This window comes from Rhinolophus sinicus, chromosome X, assembly GCF_036562045.2.
Source record: "Rhinolophus sinicus isolate RSC01 chromosome X, ASM3656204v1, whole genome shotgun sequence".
NCBI classification, from domain to species: Eukaryota; Metazoa; Chordata; class Mammalia; order Chiroptera; family Rhinolophidae; genus Rhinolophus; species Rhinolophus sinicus.
The window spans coordinates 103,062,263-103,084,123 of NC_133768.1; the positions used below are offsets into that span (position 1 = coordinate 103,062,263).

A 21,861-nucleotide genomic window follows, 5' to 3' on the forward strand; every position below is an offset into this window, starting at 1 on the left:
ATTCTCCAATCAAAAGACATAGTGTATCTGAATGGATAGGAAAACAAGACCTTCACATATGCTGCCTACAAGAGTCTCACTTCAGATCAAAAGACACACACAGACTGCAAGTCAAGAGATGGAAAGAGATATTTTATGAAAATAGAAACAAACAAATAAAAAAAGTTGGGTAACAATACTTACACAGGACAAAACAGACTTTAAAACAAAGGCTATAACAAGAGACAAAGAAGGCCCCAAAAAAACACTTCATGTGCCAGAAATTTGGGTGCAGCGGGGTCTCAGGTAATCACCACAGAAGGGTTAAGGAATGGTGTCAGTTAGGGTGATAGAAACTCAGATATGGCCGCAGCTTGTGTGTCTGGAGTGGGGAGGACTCCACAAAGGAGATGCAGGAGTGGCGAGGACTCCACAAAGAAATAATGGATACTTCTCCAGCCCTTGTCCTGCAGCCAGACAATTCAGTTCATCCCCGTATGTCCCTGGTGTTTTTCAACCTGCTGACCCAGCAGTAGGTCTCACAGTGAGTGACGCCATCAGCGAGTTAACCCATGCATGGGCCCTTTGTCTGGAATGCTGGGGACTTCAGCTGCCCTCATCTCACTCAGCCCTAAGCTCTACTGGTTTTCACTGCCAAAAGTTATGGCAACTTTTCTCCCCAGCCCTGGCTCCTCAGCCAAGATATCCCTCCTGGGGTCTCAAGGTTTCCCACGTGTGAGACCAACCCATTCTGTGTCTCTGCCTCTCCTACCAGTCTCAAGGTAGCTTCTTCTGTATATGTTTAGTTGTAGGACTTCAGTTCAGCTAGACATCAGGTGATTTTCAATGATGGTTGTTCTGTAGGTTAGTTGTAATTTTGATGTGGTCATGACAAGAGGCAAGCACAGTGTTTACCTACTCAACTATCTTGACCTAAAGTCACATGTGGTCATTTTTAAGATCTTTCATAGTCTCACATTTTATGTAGTACTAGGCTCTGGTAGATTTGAGCAGCACTTCTCTTTGTCTTCTAGAAGATGGAAGAATATGGTAAAAGAGAAAAATATATTTGATATATGCCAGAGGACCTCTGTTGGAAGAATGGTTGGGCAACTTAAAAGTGTTAAGCCTAAGTTTCTTCTCTGTAAATAAAGACCAACTTGGTTGATTGAACACTTCTACTCCCTTACTTTTATCTCTCTTAAGTTCCACATCAATGTTTATACATAGAAAAACCTCTGTCTTGAAAAGAATCTAATCCCTATATTTAGCATCATTTGACTCTGGGATTTTTGCTGTTCTCACATTTTCAAATTCCACTTTTCTTAATATTTGTACTATATTTACAATGCATATGCAGGGGGTACATTGGGTTAGTTCATTTGATACATTCTGCATTTCCAAACCGAACTGCTAGCGGGATCCCATCTGTTTAATAACATTCAGTTTAAAATTAAATTAGTGTAAAAAAAAATTTAAATTAGTGAAAAAAAATGTTAACAAACCTGGGCAAACTTTAGCATAATGCCTTCTTCCTATTCCGTCTCCTAGTAGGAGCTCCAGGGGGTTGCAAGAGCACCTCTGGGCTTGTTGCTTTCTATATAATTTGGGAGTTTTACTTCCTATTTGGATCCCCAGTTATAACATTTCAGGTCCTTAAGATTGAGTCGTGTCTCCAAGGTTCAGTCCACTATCACACTTTTGGGTCGTATTTAACCACAAAGAGCACAGGCTTTGAAACAAACAGATACAGATTTAAGTTCTGCATCTGCCACTTACTTGCAGTGTAATATCAAAGTGTCAGATTTTTGCACATCAGTTTTCTTGTGCATAGAATGGAAATGTCTGTTAATAACCTTCTAGAATCTTTGTGAGGCCAACTGAAGATAAAAAATATAAAACAACAGCAAAACACCTGACATGTAAGAAGCCTCCAACTAATATCTGTTAAGTATACAATGCAAAAATTACTATGGAATGTAGCTGTGGTAATTTTCACTTTACAGATGAAGAAACAGGTTCAAAGACATGAAATTACTTATCCAAAGTCACACAGCTTCTTAGGCCATTAACCAAAGAGTTACGCTTGCCTTCTCTTTTCCCCCTCAATCCTACTCCTAATATCTAATCCATTAGCAAGTTCTATCCTAAAATTTGGTCTCAATCCCTACTATGTGTCACCATTTCCACTTTAACCACCTTAATCCAAGTATCTTACTTTATCTCTTACCTGGCTTATTTCAACAGCCTCCTAACTGGTCTCTGATAGGTCAGCCGGTAAAGAAACGCATGAAACGCACATGGTCAGGCAAGTTAAGAAAGTTTTTATTGTAAGAGACAAAAGTTTATTGGGCTGAGGAAAATATGGCTACGGCCAGGGCTGCATGTCTAAAGGAGACTTGCAGCCCTGAAGGAGGGATTGAGGAGAGTTTTGTAGAGGCTGTGCTGACAGGGTAGCATTGTTTGAACAGAAAATGTTGACTGTCTGCAAGCCAGTAGCTGTTTTGTGGCGTTTTCTGTTATCGCAAGTTTGGCTCTGTCTGCAGGTGCAGACCAACAGACATTTTGTTGTTTTCTTGCAGACATGGCTCTATCTGTAAGTCAAGGTCTCTGAGACCTAACTTTCAGAGACCTAACATTCCAGCCTTATTTGTTATTAAAAAGGAGAGGAGCCGTTGTATCTCTCTTCTGTAGCTGCTTCAGGCTGAACGGGGGCGTGAAGAGGAGAGGGACATTGTGGAAGGTGCTGGTAATGTTGTTGTAGGTGATGCATTTTATTGACAGCTCCATTTGCGAACACCTGGAATCGGCTCTGCAGGAATTGGGTGAAAAGGCGGAGGAGGCAGGGACCGAAGGCTAGGACCAAAAAGATAATGATTAGAGGCCCTACGAGGGGGAGAAGCCAAGGGCGCCAGCTACCATAAACCAGGAGCCCCACTGGTTCTTGTGGTGGTCTCTGTTTTTCTGGGCCTGGGCGAGGTCCTGTGATAGGGCCTGAAAATGGTGAAAGGAGACTCCTAGCCCTGCTGTCCCTGTCGCTAGCCCCACAGAAACACCCAGTGACACTAGGAGTGGAATAAGGGAGACGGCCATTTTTGGTGTATGAGAGTGTATGTGGGGACAGGTAGAGACTGATTGTTGGGGGAGAGCTGAATATCTGGAGAAAGCAAAACTAGGGTGCAGGTGCCTGTCCAGTTGGTGGGGAGGCAGGCGTATGTGGAAGATGATGAATTAGGTTGAGGGTCCGGAGGAGACAAGGGGTAATTGTAGGGAAAGTGTTATGAGAGGGAAGAGTAATAATATCGTGAAGATAACCATGGGGAGCTTTATCTCCTCTGGGGTTGAGAAGACAGATGATGGAATCCCATGGGTAATTAAAGTTTTCTTGAAGGTAAGCATCGAAAGGGAGCTCTAAAATGGACCTGCGGAGGTTAAGGGCAAAGGTGGAGATAACCGAGAGGATTTTGAGTGGGAGCAACGTAGCAGGGAGTGAGGTTGGGGTTGTTTGGTTCGTGCAGCAATGACGGGGCAGGGGCAGTGGTCACTGTTTTCTGTTTTTTCTTTAGGGAGCTTGTGACGTTGAAGGGGGGGCTCAGGACTGAGCAGTCATATTGTGGAACCTGGGTGGTCCCTGCAGCAGCAGGACAGGCAGTTCAGCTGTTTTTTCAGCCTAGAGAAGTGAAAGCAGGAGGGGTGACCCAGCAGCTTGGCTGTAGTGGGGGAGGTGAGAAAGACCCGGAAAGACCCTTTCCCTTATTGTTGTAAGTCTGAGGGGTTGAGGTCTTTGAGAAGGACCTACATCCCTGGGGCTAGGGAAAGAGAGAGAAAGAGAGAAAGTGTCTTGGGGTCAGTGAAGAATGCAGTCTGCATGTTCCCTAAGGATCTGCTGAACGAGGCTAAGGGCTGGGAGGTAGTCTCCCATCGGTGAGCTATTAGGAGGAAGGTAGTCTAGTAGGAAAGGTCAGTCATACATGAGCTCGAAAGGACTGACGAAGGTGGGGGCCCAAGGGGTGGCATGGATATGGCAGCAGGCGAGGGGAAGGAGGGTCGTCCAAGGTTGTTGGACCTCTAGGGAGAGTTTGGTGAGATGAGATTTAATGACGGAGTTGGCTTTTTTACTTTACTCAAGGATTGGTGTCTGTAGGGGATATGGAGTTTCCAGTGTATTATCAAGGGCTTCCAAGACCTGTTGTGTGATCTGGAAAATGAAGGCTGGGCCGTTATGAGATTGAATGGAGATAGGGAGGCCAAACTGAGGAATGATTTGTGTGAGGAGGATGTTAAGGCCCCTGTGAGCACAATGAGTTCTGCTTTTTGTGAGGTCGTCCCCAACGGGAGGGGATGTGTCTTGATGGTAGTGGTGGGGGTGACAATAGCATAACCAGCTATACGGCAATCATCAGAAAGGGTGGAGCTGTCATCGACGTATCAGGTGTGTTACAGATTGTGGAGAGGGTAGGCCTGAGAAGACCCTAGCCAGGAGTTGTAGGCCCTTTTGGTGAGTGAGAGAGATGGGGTATTGGGATTCGTTTGGAAACGAGGATGATCACGCAGCTTGATCTTGACAGGACAGTGGTGTGAAGTGATAGAAGGGGTGAAGGTGTCCCAAACAACAGGATCCACGAGGGATGGAGGTAAGGGGATCTGTATCGAAGTGTCGGAGGAACAGAGCATGAGAAGGATGGGTTCAGGGTCAGGCAGATGAAATTGAAAGGAGACTCTGAATTTGGAGAGTGGAACACCTGGAGAGCACTAGAAATGAGTGGTAAAAACCCGAGTTATGAAGTGAGCAAGTTAGGGCAGGGATAGTTACAGGCTATGAGACAAGGCAGTGAACCCCAACAATGGAAATGTGGGAGGGACGAGGAGGCCCTGAAATTTCGGGGAGGGCACAGTAGGTGGCCCCTGTGTCTATAAAGAAGGAGATTGGCTTTCTTGGCACGTGAAGAGTTACCCTGGGCTCCGCTGCTGTGATGTGGGAGGGAGCTGGGGGCCCTGGGCTCTGTCAGTCCTCCGTGGATAAGCCAAGAAGGCTAGGAAGATTGAGGTTGGATCCTCCTGAGGAATGGGGGATGGTGGAATGACTGGGCCCCCAAAATTTGGGCAACCTTGTCTATGGACTGAACTAAGTTAGGGGCGTTGAGCTGGCAGTTAAAGTCCTGATCCAAGGGGCTGAAGGTAGTCACAGAGTCGCTCACAGGGATGGGCTAAAAGCCTTGTGTGAAAGTGATCTGTAGCTTAATAGACTCGATTCTGGAAGAGATAAACTCAATAAGAAGGTTAAAAAGGCACGGTCCAAATAAAAGTAGCCCAAGGATATTGAGAAGAGGAACATGTAAAGGTGAGAGAAGGGACTATAACTAGGGTCCTTAAGATTAAGAAGGGCATCCCAGGGGGGTGTAAGTAAAGAGGGAAACTGGAGCTCTTATGATAAAGATATTAAGAGCAGCTCCAGGAGTCTGGGGTTAGTTATTAGTGGTTATCCATCCTGGGAGAGTGACTTGTCTGTCTGTTCAAAGAGGAGCTTAAGGTCTTCAGTTGACTCACAGGAACAGAAGCAATAGTCTTTTTTCTGGGGGAGTCCTGTGGAGACTTTAATAAAACAGGTTTGATTGGAAGGGAAAGGGGACCCAGCTGCTGACTCTCTGCAGCCTGATTAGTCGTTGGGGTGTTTGGGAGAACTGCAAAGAGTCCCTTCTATTTAGGAGTTAACTGGCTGTTAGAGACCCTTCCCCTTCTAGGCTTTTAACAGTACTTGGTCCCCACTGTACAACTTTAAGACTTTAAGGGGCTGTAATGTGTAGAGGAGTCGGCCTAGGAGAGGTGCCAGTCCTTATATTTTGAGTGACAACTGTCCTTTTCCCAAGTTAATAATATAGAAAATGACAGAGTTGGGGTCAGAATCTAAAGTAATTAGAGCTAGGGCTTAGAGGTCTGCTGACAAATCATTTTCTAGATTCCTTTTTAAGTCTGATTTGTTTATTTTATATTTTTCCTGATGCATAGGCCAATGGTGAGGAATAGGCTGAGTAAAATGAGCCCAAATTTAGGGCTTTTATCTTTACAACCAAGTAGGTTTTAGAGGAAATAAATAGGTCCAGAGTGAGTGGTCAAGAAAGAATAAATGGCTTCTGTATTAATCAGGAAATTAACAGGCTTACCTGTCACGTCAAGGGTCACCCACATTTCCACCCCTGTGATAAGAACAGCTTGGGAGCTGCTGGGAAGTTCAGGCCCAACAGTGATCACAGCCATTTGTGGGGAGGGAGTTGGTCCCTGCTCCCTTCAGAACAGGGGGCAAACTCTCCTCCAGTGCCCTTTTAGTTTGTACAGGGGGCACGGCTGGTTTGGAGGACTAGGACATTACTTAGTCCAGTGGCCTGGCGTTTCCTCTTCTGGAGTTTCTGGGGTGCCCTGAGGTGGCTTCAGACAGGGGTTGTCTGTAACTGCGGCCAAAAATCTTTCCTGTGTCTGGCCTTGTCTCTAGTATCACTGTTCTTTTATTATTTGTCTTTCCCGCCTTGGTTGTTAAAGATATTTAAACACATTTCGTGGCCTTTTGTAGATTCTGTGGCTTTTTATTAAGATGTAACAGTGGGTCAGAATTATTATAATTTGGTGTCAGGTGAGGGGAAATATTAGGCCAAGCTTAATGAATTTACCCTAACTTATCTAGGTTTTTGGTAAAAACAGTTAAATTATTTCTTGTATAGTTGGTTATATCTGACATGAGAAGGGCACATGAACACCAGTAGTCCTAGAATATAGAAATTATTGTGATGACATATATAATCTTTGTTTTTTAGGAGAAAACCTTTTTTATATTAGTACTGGACCAATAGTCTAATAAACTTTGTCTTAATTATCAGAGAGAGAAAACCGAACTTGAATTTTGTACTAGTTTACAATCTTAATTTTTACTGATAACCAAAAACAAGTAATGAGCACTTTCCCTGGTAAATAGAGGAATATATTTTGTAACCTTCAAAAGCATAGGCTCTTGTAATTAAATACATGATATAGTCATTAACAGATCTTAATTTATCTTTTAATGTTCCTGTGATAAGCCGAAATAGATAAACGCAGACCTATCTAATAATTGATATTTCAGTATTTTCTTATTTTGAAATACCTACATAGTTAATAACTTTTTATCATTTAACACAACTTAGTAAAACCAAGAAAACAACCTTAGTATCAAATATTTCCTTAGATCGTGTGATCTGGAGAAGTAGTTGAGATCGTTTTTATTATCTTAATTAATATAAGCACTTAATCTCTTATTTTTAGCCAATCAAATATTATAAACTGGCAATACCATCTGGAGGTAAAAGCATTATAATATAAATAAAACATAGACAAGTATAGACCTTAGAGACTATATACATAAACAGAACCACCAACAACTGTAGAGAGGACCTAAGATCTTATAGTTGTCTTATAACTTCAGGAGGCTGTAATAAGGAGTGGGGGGGCTTGTCGCCTGGGTTTAAAAGTGCCTCTTTTTTTCTCTTCCTTTACCTCAGCCTCAAGTGGAGGCTGCAGCAGCCCTTTGTTTACATTTGAGGTTATCTCTGAGACTTTGAAAGTTACTGAAAGTTAGAGAAATGTTTTAAGACTTACTTTTGTCAAGTTCCTGAAAACAGAGTTGGTGTACCAATTTTAAATACACGATTTAGGGGGCTCATAGAAGGTATAGAACAGAGCTCCTGATCAGCTTGGTGTCTAAGACACAGAAAAGGAAAAGGAAAATAGAAAAGACAGACCAGAGGCAAATAAAACTAATAAGTTACATAAACTAGTACTTACGGAAGTAAATCCTCCTGAAATGAGGAGCTGGAGTTTGGGGGAGAAAGTTTAGGCTGAGAGGGTAGTAGGGCGTGGGGCCGAGGAAGAGGGGCCTGATCGTTAGCTGGGTCAAACGAGGGAGTTTTATCTGGAGGAGGAGAATGCTTAGAGTGGGCTAGGAGAATTTGGAAAGTATTGCAGGTTTGGCAGAAGGAGGGTTGAGCTTGAAGAGTAAAGAAGTCCTGGACATAGGGAATTTCTGGCCACTTTCTGTTGCGGTGACAGAAGTTATATTGGGGTCAGGCACTGTTATAGTAAAAGATAAGTCATGTGGGTCGGATCTCCTGTAAATTGAGCCCGAGGGCGTGTAAGTAGTGGAGGAGATAACCGAGAGGTGTAGATTTGGCAGGGACCGAATGTGAGGTCCCCAGGGTTGAAATAGATGGAGTGAGAAGGGTGAGGAAGGAGCCTCTTATTAAGGGTAGAACAAAGGGATGAGGTGTCCCAAATCCCAGTGTTCAACCCCCACGAGTGCATGAGAGATCACTCACAGACTGGGCGTCCCCAAGACTGGGAGGATCTAGGCCCCCAGGGGCCTACATGGCTCTCTCTGTAAGTCAAGGTCTCTGAGACCTAACATTCAGAGACATAACATTAAGTCAAGGTCTCTAACATTCGAAGACCTAACAGTCCCCCAGTTTCAACTCTTACCTGCCCTACTATCTGTTCGCAACACTACAGACAGGATAAACCATAAATGAGACTATACCAGTTCACTGCTTAAAACTTGACAGTGACTCCCACTGCACTTAGAGTCAAACCCAAAACCCTTCGAGCCTTCAGGACTCTCTATTCTCTGATCTCTATCCACAGTTCTAATTTAGTCTCTTAACACTCTTCCCCTTGTTCACTGTTTCAATCACATAGGTCTCATTCTAACTGTGGCTCCTTATGTAGTCTCACAGCTTTTACATTTGCCACTCCTCTGCTTGGAATGTACTCTCACCAGATTCTCGCAAAGTCTCCCCTTCTCATCCTTCAGGTCTCTGATCAAATGTCATTTCAAGAGGTCTTCTCTGACTACTTTCTCTAAAATACCATCATGTCCCAATCCAGTCATTGACTCTTAATCCTGCCTTATTTCTTTCCTAGCCCTTACTACTATCTAAAAGGACTGTATTTGTTTACATAGTTTTTTACCTGTTTATTTTCAGGCCCACCCTACTCCCAAAAACCATGTCTTTTTAATAGAACAAAAAAGAAACAAAATAAAACCATAAGACCGAAAACAAATTTTTAAAGTCATTTAAGTGGGAGGGGGGATTTAGTTAAATCTATTTTGTCTTTTGCACTTAACTAGCAAATCCATTTAATCCCAGCCAAGTGATTAGTTTCCTGTCATAGACAGTCTAAGGCAGGCATTTGTACAAAGCATTCAAACCCTCAGGATACTACTTAGCAAAGAGGCAATCAGCCAGCCTTCTGCTCACTTGGGAATCAGGAGTAGGAATAACATGGATGATTTCCTCTCATTTTAGCCATTAGTTGCAAACCCTCCACCAAGTCTTTTGCTAGAGCTATTAATTAGAAGCCAAATTGACTAATTTGATCGTCACCTTCTCTCTCCATCCCTGCACAGTGCATATTGGAGGTGCTAATGAACAACAAAGTGGCTCAAAGCACAGTCGCAGGAGGCCAGAGGAGGAGCAGAGCAGAAATTCCTGAACTTGTCAGCTAATAAGGTTTGTTTCTCATCTACTTTCTTGACTGGGAATGTGAGGATATAAGGACTGGTATGCTTACCCTTGAATGTGTACTGATACAGGGAGATGACTGGCTCAGTGGGATGCAGCAAGAAATGGACGAGGGGCCCAGGGTCAGCCCAGCCACCTAGAGAACAAGAGAAAGCAAAGTGTCTAATTTTAGGATTGACACACTTTACAACTAAGTAACTCAGGGCTTCACCAATCCCTTAGTGTGGAAAGGATGGAAGTTCACATCAATTCCATGCTGCAGTAAGGTCTGTACATAATTGTCACTGCTGTATAATATAAACTGCTGAGCAAATGCTATAATTCATTTTATAATGGTTTTGTTTATTGAACTAATTCTGAACAAGCATATAATCAGTGGCTAAAGTAACTACCCAGAGTGGATGTATGGCATTGGCAGAATGGTCACTGAGTCGACATTTTTTAGATGGTTTACCTTCACTTCCTACTACCGTGTTTCCCCGAAAATAAGACCTAACCGGACAATCAACTCTAATGCGTCTTTTGGAGCAAAAAATTAACGTAAGACCCGGTCTTGTTTTACTATAATTTAAGACCAGGTCTTGTTTAATACAGTACAGTACAGTACAGTACAGTACAGCACAGTACAGTACAGTACAGTACAGTACAATACAATACAATACAATACAACCGGGTGTTATATTAATTTTTGCTCCAAAAGATGCATTAGAGCTGATTGTCCGGCTATGTCTTATTTTCGGGGAAACCCAGTACATAGGCCCTCATGATTAAAGCTCACAGTAGCTGGGCTGATGTGGTTGGTTTTAGTTTATGAGCCTAGAATTGGAATTCTTGTATCAGCCAAAAGATTTTGAAATGCTGTTTGACTTAAACTCAAACATGCTGGAGAACTGTCAAAGGGAACTTTCTCACCAATAAGAGTGTCCTCCCAGATATAAAAAAAAAAGAAAGAAAAATGGTGTGGCTTCTTTATTTATGAATCACATAGTGCTTGCCTCTATCCGAGCCACAATTTGAAAAGTGGAATAAAAAGTTGATGATTATCTAATTCATTTGGAGCTCTGAGTTTTCCAATTTGGTCACGTACAATGTGCAAAAAAATTAATAGTAGGTCAGACTCTCTGCTGTGTTGGCAAGACGGCCTCAGAGTCCCAGATTTCTACCAATGTAAGATTTACACTGCTCAGCAGACACTGCAGTGCACCTCTTTTTGCATTTCTATTTAAACAAGTGTTTGGATAAATGCTCTGATGTCACTGCTCAAAATAAAGACTGCCGCAAGACCCAACTGCAAGGATTTGTTTAACATTCTGTGCACATATCCCTGCAAAGCCAGCACATTTCCAAAGTTATTTCATAGCACAAACCTTCATCATAATAGTTAGGTCCCCCACACAAATCGGATGTCTCTGAAGCATTTCCTCCTGGCCGGTAATTTGTCATGTTACAGAGTTAGGTAGCTATGTCTTTATTTTCCATGTCAGTCTGCTCATCTGTTCCAAGTATGTCTGGCTCTCTAGCAATCACTGCTTTTGTTTTGTGAGAAAACATCCTTGCCCTCTCTCAAAGAAACCGTGACTCCTTAACCAAGGACAGAGTTTAGGTTTTTTATTAATCTACACTTACCTATACGAGTACATTACAATACATAGTAATAAAAATGACTATTCTTTGGGGGCTCCTAATCTGTCCTACATAATTTGTGGGGCCCAATGCAAAATGAAAACATGGAACCTGTTTAAAAGTATTAAGAATCGCAAGATGGTGACACCAGAGCATTAAACGAAATGCAGGGCCCTGGGAAATTGCACAGATCATGAGCCCATGAAACCAATCCTGCTAAGAGCTAATTTATTCTTTTAATAGCCCTTTGAGAAAACCATAATTATTTCTAGTTTGCAAGGGCAGAAACCAAAACTCAGAGAAATAAAGTACCATGAAAAATTAGACAGCTAGGACGTGGTAGAGCCAGGTCTATCTGGCTCTAAAACGAACCCCCTTTTACCTCCACAAGATATTGCAAACTATGACCCACAGGCCACATCCGGCCTGTAAGCTAAAGTTTTAAAAAAATATTTTAAACGGTCTAATAAAACCCAAAGAAGAATAATATTTCATGAGAGTTGAAAATTATGTAAAATTCAAATTTCAAAGTCCATAAAAATATTTTGGGTGTGGGGACATAGCTACACCCATTTGTTATTGATTGTCTGTGACTATTTTTGCACAACAGAGTTGAGTAATTGCAACTGACACCTTGTGGCCCACAAAACCTGAAAGACGAACCCTTTACAGAAAAATGTTTGCCAACCCCTGCCCTCCTCCAGGCAGCCACTGAGCACACACTTGTTTGAAAAAAAAATAAATGTATATTGTTGTGTCTGCTCGCTTGTGGGTCATGAAAACATTCACGAGGCAGGTAGAAATATAGAAGGAATATTTTTTAAAGTAAGAGGAGGGGCGGGGTGGGCAGAATCTGCTGGAAACTACTGCAAACTACAGCATTGAGTCTTTAGTCTCAAGTTTTATATTTTCTAACCAGGATGTAAATTGCTTCGACCTCTAGTGGAATTTTCTGTTGAGTTTGGCTTTGTTCCTTGAAGTGGGGGAAGGTGCAGTTAAGCCGTTATGGCAACCTTTGCTTATGTTATGTAGATTTAAGTTGGAGCCAGGAGTGGATCCCATACAGATGCAAAAACCTCTCCCAAGTCACAGGGCCAACCCTGGGTGGAAGTAAACAGAATCATTGAAACTAGTATGCGTTAGCAAATGTATAGGAAGCAGAATCATTAAGGTCTGGCGGAAAGGCAGCAGAGAAAGAAAAGCTTTCAAAAAGTCCCAAGCTAAATTATGCTTGTAAAATGAAATTATACCAGAGATCCAAATCTCAAAATAGAAGATTTAGTGCCACCATTACAATGCCTCTGTCTTAACATATGCATATGTTTAATTAGATATTTCCTTGTCCTTAAATGTATTTTCCTTGGGCTACCTTAACAAGGTACCACAAACTGGGTGGCTTAAAACAATGGAAATGTGGTGTTTTCAGAGTTTTGGAGGCTAGAGGCTTGAAATCAAGGTGTTGGCAAAGTTGGTTCTTTCTGAGGATTCTGAGGAAGAATCTGTTTCATGCCTCTCTCCTAGTTTCTAGTGGTTTCCTAGCAATCTTTGGTGTTTCTCGGCTTGTAGCTGCACCACTCCAATCTCAGCTTTTGTCATCATATGGCATTCTCCCTGTGTGTTTCTATCTTCACATGGCCATTTTCTTATAAGGACACCAGTCATATTGGATTCGGGACCCACTCTAGTCTGGTATGACCTCATCTCCACTAATTACATCAGCAGAGACTATTTCCAAATAAAGCGACATTCTCAGGTACTGGAGATTAGGAATTTAACATATCTTTTTATGGGGGGGAGGGAGGAGGGACACAATTCAACCCATAACATTTACTACAATAAATAAATAAGTAGTAAGCAAGCAAATAAATGAGCAAACGACCTACAACCTCATAACATTCCTCAGACTTTTCCCCATCCCTGGCCAGACCACAATCAATGCAGGAAGTATTTATGGAACATCTCCAAATCAATGTTCTCAGACCTACTTTTAACATTCATTCTAACTAATTTCTCCACTCCCGGGAGCATCTTTGATGCCCAGTAGACTCTACCTCCAAACTCCTTTGTTCTAGTATTTATAACTCAAGATAAAGCAATGCAGTAGAGGATTTTCAGCTCACACACATTCTGAACTTTGGGATGTGCACCATGATGGCATTGCAGACTCCATTCATTCTGTCCACTTAAATCCCATTTTTATTTTGAATACGTGTCTCGTATATTTTTTAGACGCCATATACTTGATATTAGAGTAATACTTTATTGGAAATCCAAGACTATCAAGCACTTCATTATATCATTTGAGTTTTCAATAAAGGCCTTTTGTAATTCTGAAACATTACGGTGTGCTTTGAATTCATGGCACAGTATTGTAGACTGCGTGGGCCCCACAACTGTTAGATACTTATTTAGCACTTTAATACTCAGCAACCACTTTCATCTTCAAAGTACTGTCTCCTGATTTAGTCTTTCTAACTTTCTCTGAAGTAATTGTGCTATGCTTCCTCCTATTTTATATTAAGGGAAAGAGAAGTAACGAGAGTAAATCACTTGTAGAACATTGCAGATCATTCTTGATGAGTTAGGAGCTAGCTAAGGTTGCCTAGTTTTGGCATAACAAGTAGGATATATTTATCAGCGGCCACCTCATAGAGTTCTAATTTTTCTTGCGTGGACCCTCTACTCATTGCATACCACTACCCAGCAGAGACTGGCTGCTTAATAAATTTTGGGAGAATGAATGAAAGGAAATAAAATACATTTTAATATCTAGAATGACTCAAGCACTAACTGAACTCATGCACATTCTGGTTGTTTTTCTTTTGTTCTATTGTCATGACAGTACCCCATGCTAGTTAATTCGCAAAATGACTTCCTCATACTGCCTACTTCTTCTCTGCTGTTTTGTACCTCTGTCTCTGACGCAACTACATAGAGATTTCCATAATTGTGTGCCATGTTTAAAGTGCCTTCAAAGCCTTAGCATATAATGAAACCACCCAACCCAATTTCTACTGAAGTTTTCAATCCTAAGTAGTCCTGATCCCTTTATTCCTGTCCTGTCATTTCTTGTATGCCCTCTGGCTACAGTTAATCAGATTAGAGGCAGGAACATGACCACAGGGTATATACTATGATGTGGCCTACCACACACAGGGGAAAAAATGACTACCCGAAGAAGAATAGGCTGAGCAAATCTGCTTCTTGTTCTTAGGAATTTGAGCTGAAAAAAGAATGTGGGGAATGAGGCCATTAGCAGAGCTAAATGGGAAAGGCTTTATGGAGAAGCCATGAACAGGTGAGAGTTACGAGATTCACGAGAAAGTGGAAACTATAGGTAGAGAGGAGTTAAAAGGTAAAGAAAAATACATGGGACCAAAGATTTCCCTCCTTGGTCATTTAGAGTTTAACACATTAATTCCTTGTTGTTTTCTAGCCATATATTGTCATCAGTTTAGCAATTTCAAAGTTGACATAGATAATCCTACACCCTGGCCTCTTAGTTCCATGACATTTTCATTTCCGAAGGTCTTGGCCTCCATTCCACCTGGGCCACTCATTCACTCATTGCATAATTCTGCCCTTAAAGTTGTCATCCCCATAACTGCGTCACTGCAAAGACTGAATTAACAAATCACCCAGTTTGGGCTATTACAATATTAATAGCAAAATATGATGATTGCTCTGACTAGTGAGCTAGCAGTAGAAATGGGTACAGGAGTGTTCCATTTTGGATTAGTTTATAATCTTGAGTAACATAATATAATTTGGGATATGTTTTGATGGTAGTAGAGCCAACAGGATATGCTGATGCACTGGATGGAGGTAGTGGTAAGGGGAGTGATCAAGGATGACAACACACTTGTCATGAGCAACCGAGTGAATACCATTTACTGAGGTGAAGAGCAATTCTTGGAAACTCAGAGTTCAGTTTGAAAAGAGGAAATGTGAAGTGGGCAGTTGCATACATGAGTGTGAAGTTCAAAGGGGACGTCAAAGCCACAGATGTAAATTTGGAAAACAGTACCATATAGAGGATAGTTAAAGCTATAAATCTGAATCACCAAGGTTTTGAGAGTAGAGAACAAAGAGAAGACAACAAAGCACTGAGCTCTGGAACACTGCAACCTTTATCATTTAGGAAGAGGAAGAAGAACCAGGGAAGGATATTTATGAGTGTCTAATGAGGTAGGTGGGAGCATAAGGCATGGACCAAAGGATATGGTCATACAGACACTAGCAAGAAAAGGAAAATAGTGTTAGTGTGAAAAAGCAAGTCACTGTGATTTCTGGCTAGAAGGTTATGAGTCAGCTCACCAATCAGTATATTAATCAGTATACAAAGGTCAGACAATTAAGTCCACAAACTCATCTTAGAAAAAGTGCTACTGTTGCGGAAAACAACGAGGACCGAGAAACGCAAGCGGCACACAGAGATCAGGGAGAACACAGCTTTATTTCGCGGCGGGCTCAGTGGGTTCGTTCCCAAAGGCTGAGAACTCACCGGGGTCGGGCATTTGGTTATATAATATCGGGCTTTAGGGTTTTGGGAGGGTTTGTGCCATTGTTCTTGCGGCGATAGGGGACTGGTTAAAGCTGGCTGGGGTGCCGGGAAAGCCTCTAACAGCTGTTATCGCCGGTGACTACTCTAATGTGCTGGGAAAGTTCCTAGCAGCTATGGTCACTGGGAACTGCTCCAACACTACATACCTCATTGCTGAATATCACTACAGTCACCTTTGAAGTACTCCCCTTGGGAAGCTATGCACTGATGCCAGAACCTAGTCCACCCTTCAAAGCAATTTTGGAACTATTCTTTTTGGAATGGCCATCAGAGCTGTCATCGTATTATCCTTGATGTCCTGAATGTCATCTGTGGGGGCAGAGCCCCAGAAAGTAGTTTCCAGGCTCTCGGCCTCACATAGACAGGTGCTGGCTCAGGTAGTAAATGGCCATCAACTGTGATTGCATGGCCATCAGCTGTGGCTAGTTGGCCGTCAGCTGTAACCAGTGAACCATTGGCCACAATATAACTGCTGTGGCTACGCTAGGGAGAGAGGAGAGAAAGAATGGGGGCTAGCAAGAAGATGGCGGCTGGGCTGGCAAGTGTGGATGGCGGTTTGCGGACAGTGTGGATCAAGCCTCCAGTGAGAGTATAGTGCCGCCAGAGAGAATATAGTGGTATGACTCCCCTACCTATGGCTCCGTGGGTGTTCCTTTTTGGCCTCACCATATCCTGCGTTCTTGTATAAGGGGTGGGAGCAGAGACCCCGCAGGCTGCCCAGCACGACAAATGGCGCAGCGAGCAGGGTATGGTGGAGCAGTTTGTGCATATGAACACCCAGTCTGAGGAAGACCAGGAGGAGCACCTGCCGGAGAGCTGGACCCCCGTGGAGGGGTGGGAGGACGTGGACGGTTCTCCCACCAGCACAGGAAAAGCCATGCAGCTGCTGGAGAGATGGAGCCCCGTGGAGAGGTGGAAAGATGTGGACGGTTCCCCAACCAGCACAGGCCGGAGAAAGCGAAGGTCGTTGCAGCCCTGTGGGCCGGGGAAGTTCCTGCTCAGGCAGCCCGGATGCAGGACTTGTAGTCCCAGGAGGTAACGCTTGCTGAGTCCTCCATGGGAGATGAGGGTGAGGTCAAGGTCGTCCCTCACCCCCAGGACAGCCCTGGAGAAATGACTATGTACTATGGGGAATTGCCTTCCATCCCTAATTTAATGGACAACTTGACTGTTTGGGAACATACCACCATGTAGTGGAACTGGGGGATATTTGCTTTTGTGTCTTGACTGGCCGCCATTGAGAATATGTAAGCACCTTGATTGTGAGTCGCTGTTGTTCCAGCAGGGTACCCCGAGAGGCCCAGAGAGAGTGGCAGTGCCCTGAGAGCCCTGGCTGTGTCCAGGAAGTGTGGCTGTGCCCACAGAGAGTGGCAGTGCCCTGAGAGGCCTGGCTGTGTCCAGGAAGTGTGGCTGTGCCCACAGAGAGTGGCAGTGCCCTGAGAGCCCTGGCTGAGTCCAGGAAATCTGGCTGAGCCCTGAAGATACCCTGGCTGTGCCCAGGAAGTCGGGCTGTTCCCAGAGAGAGTGGCAGTGCCCTGAGAGCCCTGGCTGAGTCCAGGAAGTCTGGCTGAGCCCTGAAGATACCCTGGCTGTGCCCAGGAAGTCGGGCTGTTCCCAGAGAGAGTGGCAGTGCCCTGAGAAACCCTGGCTGTGTCCGGGAAGACAGGTGGTACCCTAAGAAGTCCAGGAAGTCTGGCTGTGCCCAGAAGTACTGGTGGTGCCCTGAGAAACCCTGGCTGTGTCCGGGAAGACAGGTGGTACCCTAAGAAGTCCAGGAAGTCTGGCCGTGCCCAGAAGTACTGGTGGTGCCCTGAGAAACCCTGGCTGTGTCCGGGAAGACAGGTGGTACCCTAAGAAGTCCAGGAAGTCTGGCTGTGCCCAGAAGTACTGGTGGTGCCCTGAGAAACCCTGGCTGTGCCCGGAGAGCCTGGCTATGTCCAGGATATTGCATTCACCCCCAGGCTCCTCGCACAGGTCCCCTCGCAGAAGACGCTTGTCGCGTAGATTGTGAGGCGAGAGCCTGTAGGGGTGGAGTGTGGGGGCAGAGCCCCAAAAAGTAGTTTCCAGGCTCTCGGCCTCACATAGACAGGTGCTGGCTCAGGTAGTAAATGGCCAACTGTGATTGCATGGCCATCAGCTGTGGCTAGTTGGCCGTCAGCTGTAACCAGTGAGCCATTGGCCACTAATATAACTGCTGTGGCTACGCTAGAGAGAGAGAGAGAGAAAGAATGGGGGCTAGCAAGAAGATGGCGGCTGGGCTGGCAAGCGTGGATGGCGGTTTGCGGACAGTGTGGATCCAGCCTCCAGTGAGAGTATAGTGCCGCCAGAGAGAATATAGTGGTATGACTCCCCTACCTATGGCTCCGTGGGTGTTCCTTTTTGGCCTCACCATATCCTGCGTTCTTGTATGGGGAGCAGGAGCAGAGACCGAGCAGGGTCTCCCGCACGAAATCATCAAAATGGCTTCCTTTCAATATTTCCTTTATCTTCGGGGAAAGAAAGAAGTCATTGGGGTCAGATCAGGTGAGTAGGGAGGGTGTTCCAATACAGTTATTTGTTTACTGGCTAAAATCTCCCTCACAGACAGTGCCTGTGAACTGGTGCATTGTTGTGATGGAAGAGCCATGAATTGTTGGCCAAAAGTTCAGGTCGTCTCACTTTTTCATGCAGCCTTTTCAGCACTTCCAAATAGTAAACTTGGTTACCTGTTTGTCCAGTTTGTCGGGCTGTTCATGATGAATAATGCCTCTGATATCAAAAAAGGTTAGCAACAGCGTTGCAACAAGTTCACGAACTTAATTGTCAGACCTCGGATATTTTAATTGCATGGATTTGGGTCACCAGTGCTTGCTCCAAAAACCAAAAAATGCACACACACTAAACAACAATAACAACAACAACACACACTTGCCATCCCTGTTTGTTTTGATAAAGATAATATTTAGAGATAAACTGAGCAGCAGTAATCTGACTCATGTCCTCAGTTTTATTTTCTAATTATCTCATTTTTGACCTTTTTCAAAAGGAAGATTATTTACAACTGGATACTTTTCAAGTAAATGTAAACTTCTAATATACTTTAATGACATCAATTTCCCTAGAAAACCACCCCCCTTTCCATCCAAATCAAGATTAAGTACTTTTCTTCCTTGTTGCTGAAACATCCTCTCTGTGTCTCCAACAAAACATTATAAAATTGCATTACAATTATCTGCTTATGTGTGTCTCTCCCCACCATAGTGTAAACTCCTTACAGATAAGAACTATGTTATATACATCTCTTTACTTACAATTTTTAGCCCAGAGCCTCAGCCAGTATATTCATTTATCGAACAAACATGTATCAAACACTTGCTAACTCGATGATTAGGAAACTCCATTGCTCACAGGTTTTCCTTTGTAACAAGCTTAGGGGGGAAAAACCAGTTATTTCTGAAATGGAATTCTGTACTAGCCCTTCTAGATAAGACGAAGGCAAATTTAAAAGACAGCTGCATCATATAATGAAAAGGAGTTTAGAAGTCCCGACTTCTATTTCTCTGTGTCTCTAAAAGTTGTTATGACTCAGGGCTAAATACTTCTCCACATTGAAGAGTTGAGACCAAAATTCTATGATTATTTTAGCAATTAACTTATCCTGCATGCTAATTGTGACTTCCAATACTTCATAACTCTATTTGGGGAAGAGAAAATGAGGATTTTTATTCTACACCAGCATTAAAATCTGAGCAAATCATTATGGAGCAGCTGACTTACAAAGACATGCCGAACACATATTCGGGCATTGCATTTCCCTTTGACAGACTGTAGGAGCCGAAGTGCTCCCTAAAAGTCCTTCTAATGTTACAGCTCCTCATTTATGTGTTAATTTTTCAAGGAGTCAGACTCTTTCATCTTAACTTCACTTGTTGCAATTTATTCTATCACCATAGGAAGATAAAGAGCCGGAGCAGTAAACCATTAATATTAGGGAACCCTCTTGATATTTCCTGCTTTTATGTTCAAATGGAAATTTTGCATATCAGCTTTCCTCCATGCTTTATTTCAGACCGTTAATTCGATTAAAATATTTCATATTGAGACACATTAATAAATGACTTAACAGATCGTCTTAATTTTTCAAAAAGCAATTCATAGATATAGGAAGTCCTAGGTTATCATGCAGAATTTTTTTTTTTCAGTGAGGTAAAACAAAGTTTAATTAAAATCCACATGCCTGATTTTAGCCAATTATTTTAATCTCTTCCTCTATTTGGGCTAATAAATGTATCAACATGGACCACTTCAAATTTTACTCCATTTTTTTTATAGAAGTGCAACAGGGATGAAAAGCAATGAAGGAGAATTTTAGTGCAGTATTGCCAGTTCTGAAAATTGCAAAGAAAAATTGAAGGGATAGGTGGGGAACATGCCTTTTCTTTTTTTTTTTTTTTTTAAAGATTTTATTGGGGAAGGGGAACAGGACTTTATTGGGGAACAATGGTCAAATTGTTGTCCTTTCAATCCTAGTTGTGGGGGGTTCTGTTCAGCTTCAAACTGTTGTTCTTTCAGTCCTAGTTGTGGAGGGCGCAGCTCAGCTCCAGGTCCAGTTGCCGCAGGGGGCACAGCCCACCATCCCCTGCGGGAGTCGAACCGGCAACCTTGTGGCTGAGAGGACAGGCTCCAACCAACTGAGCCATCCGGGAGCTCAGCGGCAGCTCAGCTGAAGGTGCCGTGTTCAATCTTAGTTGCAGGGGGTGCTGCCCACCATCCCTTGTGGGACTCGAGGAATTGAACTGGCAACCTTGTGGTTGAGAGCCCACAGGCCCATGTGGGAATCGAACCGGCAGCCTTCGGAGTTAGGAGCACGGAGCTCTAACCGCCTGAGCCACCGGGCCGGCCGGGAACATGCCTTTTCCATCATTTTTTTAAAATCCAAAAACAAAACCAAAAAATTATTTACTCTTTGGTTCATTTCCCCATAGACTACTTCTCTGATTTTATAATGGGAACCCACAAGAAAATCAGATTTGTTTTATGGATACTGATTTTGAAAGTATAGTTCTTAATATGCATATATTGCATAGCAAATGTGTTAATCATAGTTACTATACTTCTTCCACCAGTCCTCAGTGCCAAATAGGTTCCCTCTCTGTGTCCATACATAGGTACTAAAATCATTAAAAACTATTTTTGAATCTGAGATCCTGCACACATTAAGTCCTGTAATAAAGTTGGAAAAGGAGGCACAGGATGCTTCCTCTGGATAAAGAGTTTATGATTAACTTCTATTTACATTTGTTCAGCTACTGGAAGTACTAACAACTGCGTAGTACTGTATCTTCTCAAACTACACATTCCTAGTCATTGTCATGCTACTTGTGTAACCAAGTGAATACATGAATTACATGTGCACTAACTTCTGAGGTGGTTCTTAATTGAGTTCTTGTAAAAGTCACTTTAAATTTATAATGATGACTGACCTCCAGGGAATGCAACTGTCAAGACACAAAGAAGGCTGTCCAGGGACTGAGAGAAAGACAAGCCTTCATTATGCAAATACTGTGTTTTCTAGTTCAGTTATTCAGTCATTCTAGTTCAGTTCAGTTATTCCTTTATTGCCCTAAAAATACATAAATATTCTAATTGCAGCTTTTATGCAGAATACACCCAAGAGCTTGTAGCCTGGTTGGTGAAAGGACCCTGAAGAATATTAAATAGAGAGATACATGTGAAGAATAATCCATATTTTTAAAACACATTGCAATAGACAAGGGCATTCTACATGGCTGTCCTCTGCTTCAGCACTCTAACATGAGTAGTAGCATAGTGTTAAAGACCAAGATAGCTGAGAATCTTATCTGAGGGCTTCAGGAAACTCAGAGCCAGAGCCTGCATCCTGTTTTTTTTCTAGGGCCTCTTATCTTAGGTCTTTGTGCAGTTGGCAACCTACTCTGAATCCCCCAAATAGACACAGGTATTTGTACCTGTCTAGACCTGCTTGCAATTGGAACTATCCCTCAGTAACCACTCTGAGTTTATGCAAATCCCTGAGGTCATACTAGAATGGAATTCACATTAAGCTGCAATGCTAAAATACAAGGAAATGCTCACATCTATTGGAAAACTAAAATATGAGGTCAGACACTTAAGTTCGAGAACTCATCCTAGAAA

At 43.0% G+C, this 21,861-nt stretch overlaps 1 protein-coding gene across 1 annotated transcript in view; it reads left to right on the plus strand.

The window, feature by feature from the left end:
- Window positions 1–21,861, plus strand: part of LOC141569587 (endogenous retrovirus group K member 7 Gag polyprotein-like) — a 134,134-nt gene that overhangs the window by 5,457 nt on the left and 106,816 nt on the right. The window contains exon 2 of the mRNA XM_074323324.1: window positions 9,407–9,509. The gene's annotated coding sequence lies outside the window, so the exon portion shown is untranslated. The remainder of the gene's footprint in view (window positions 1–9,406; window positions 9,510–21,861) is intronic.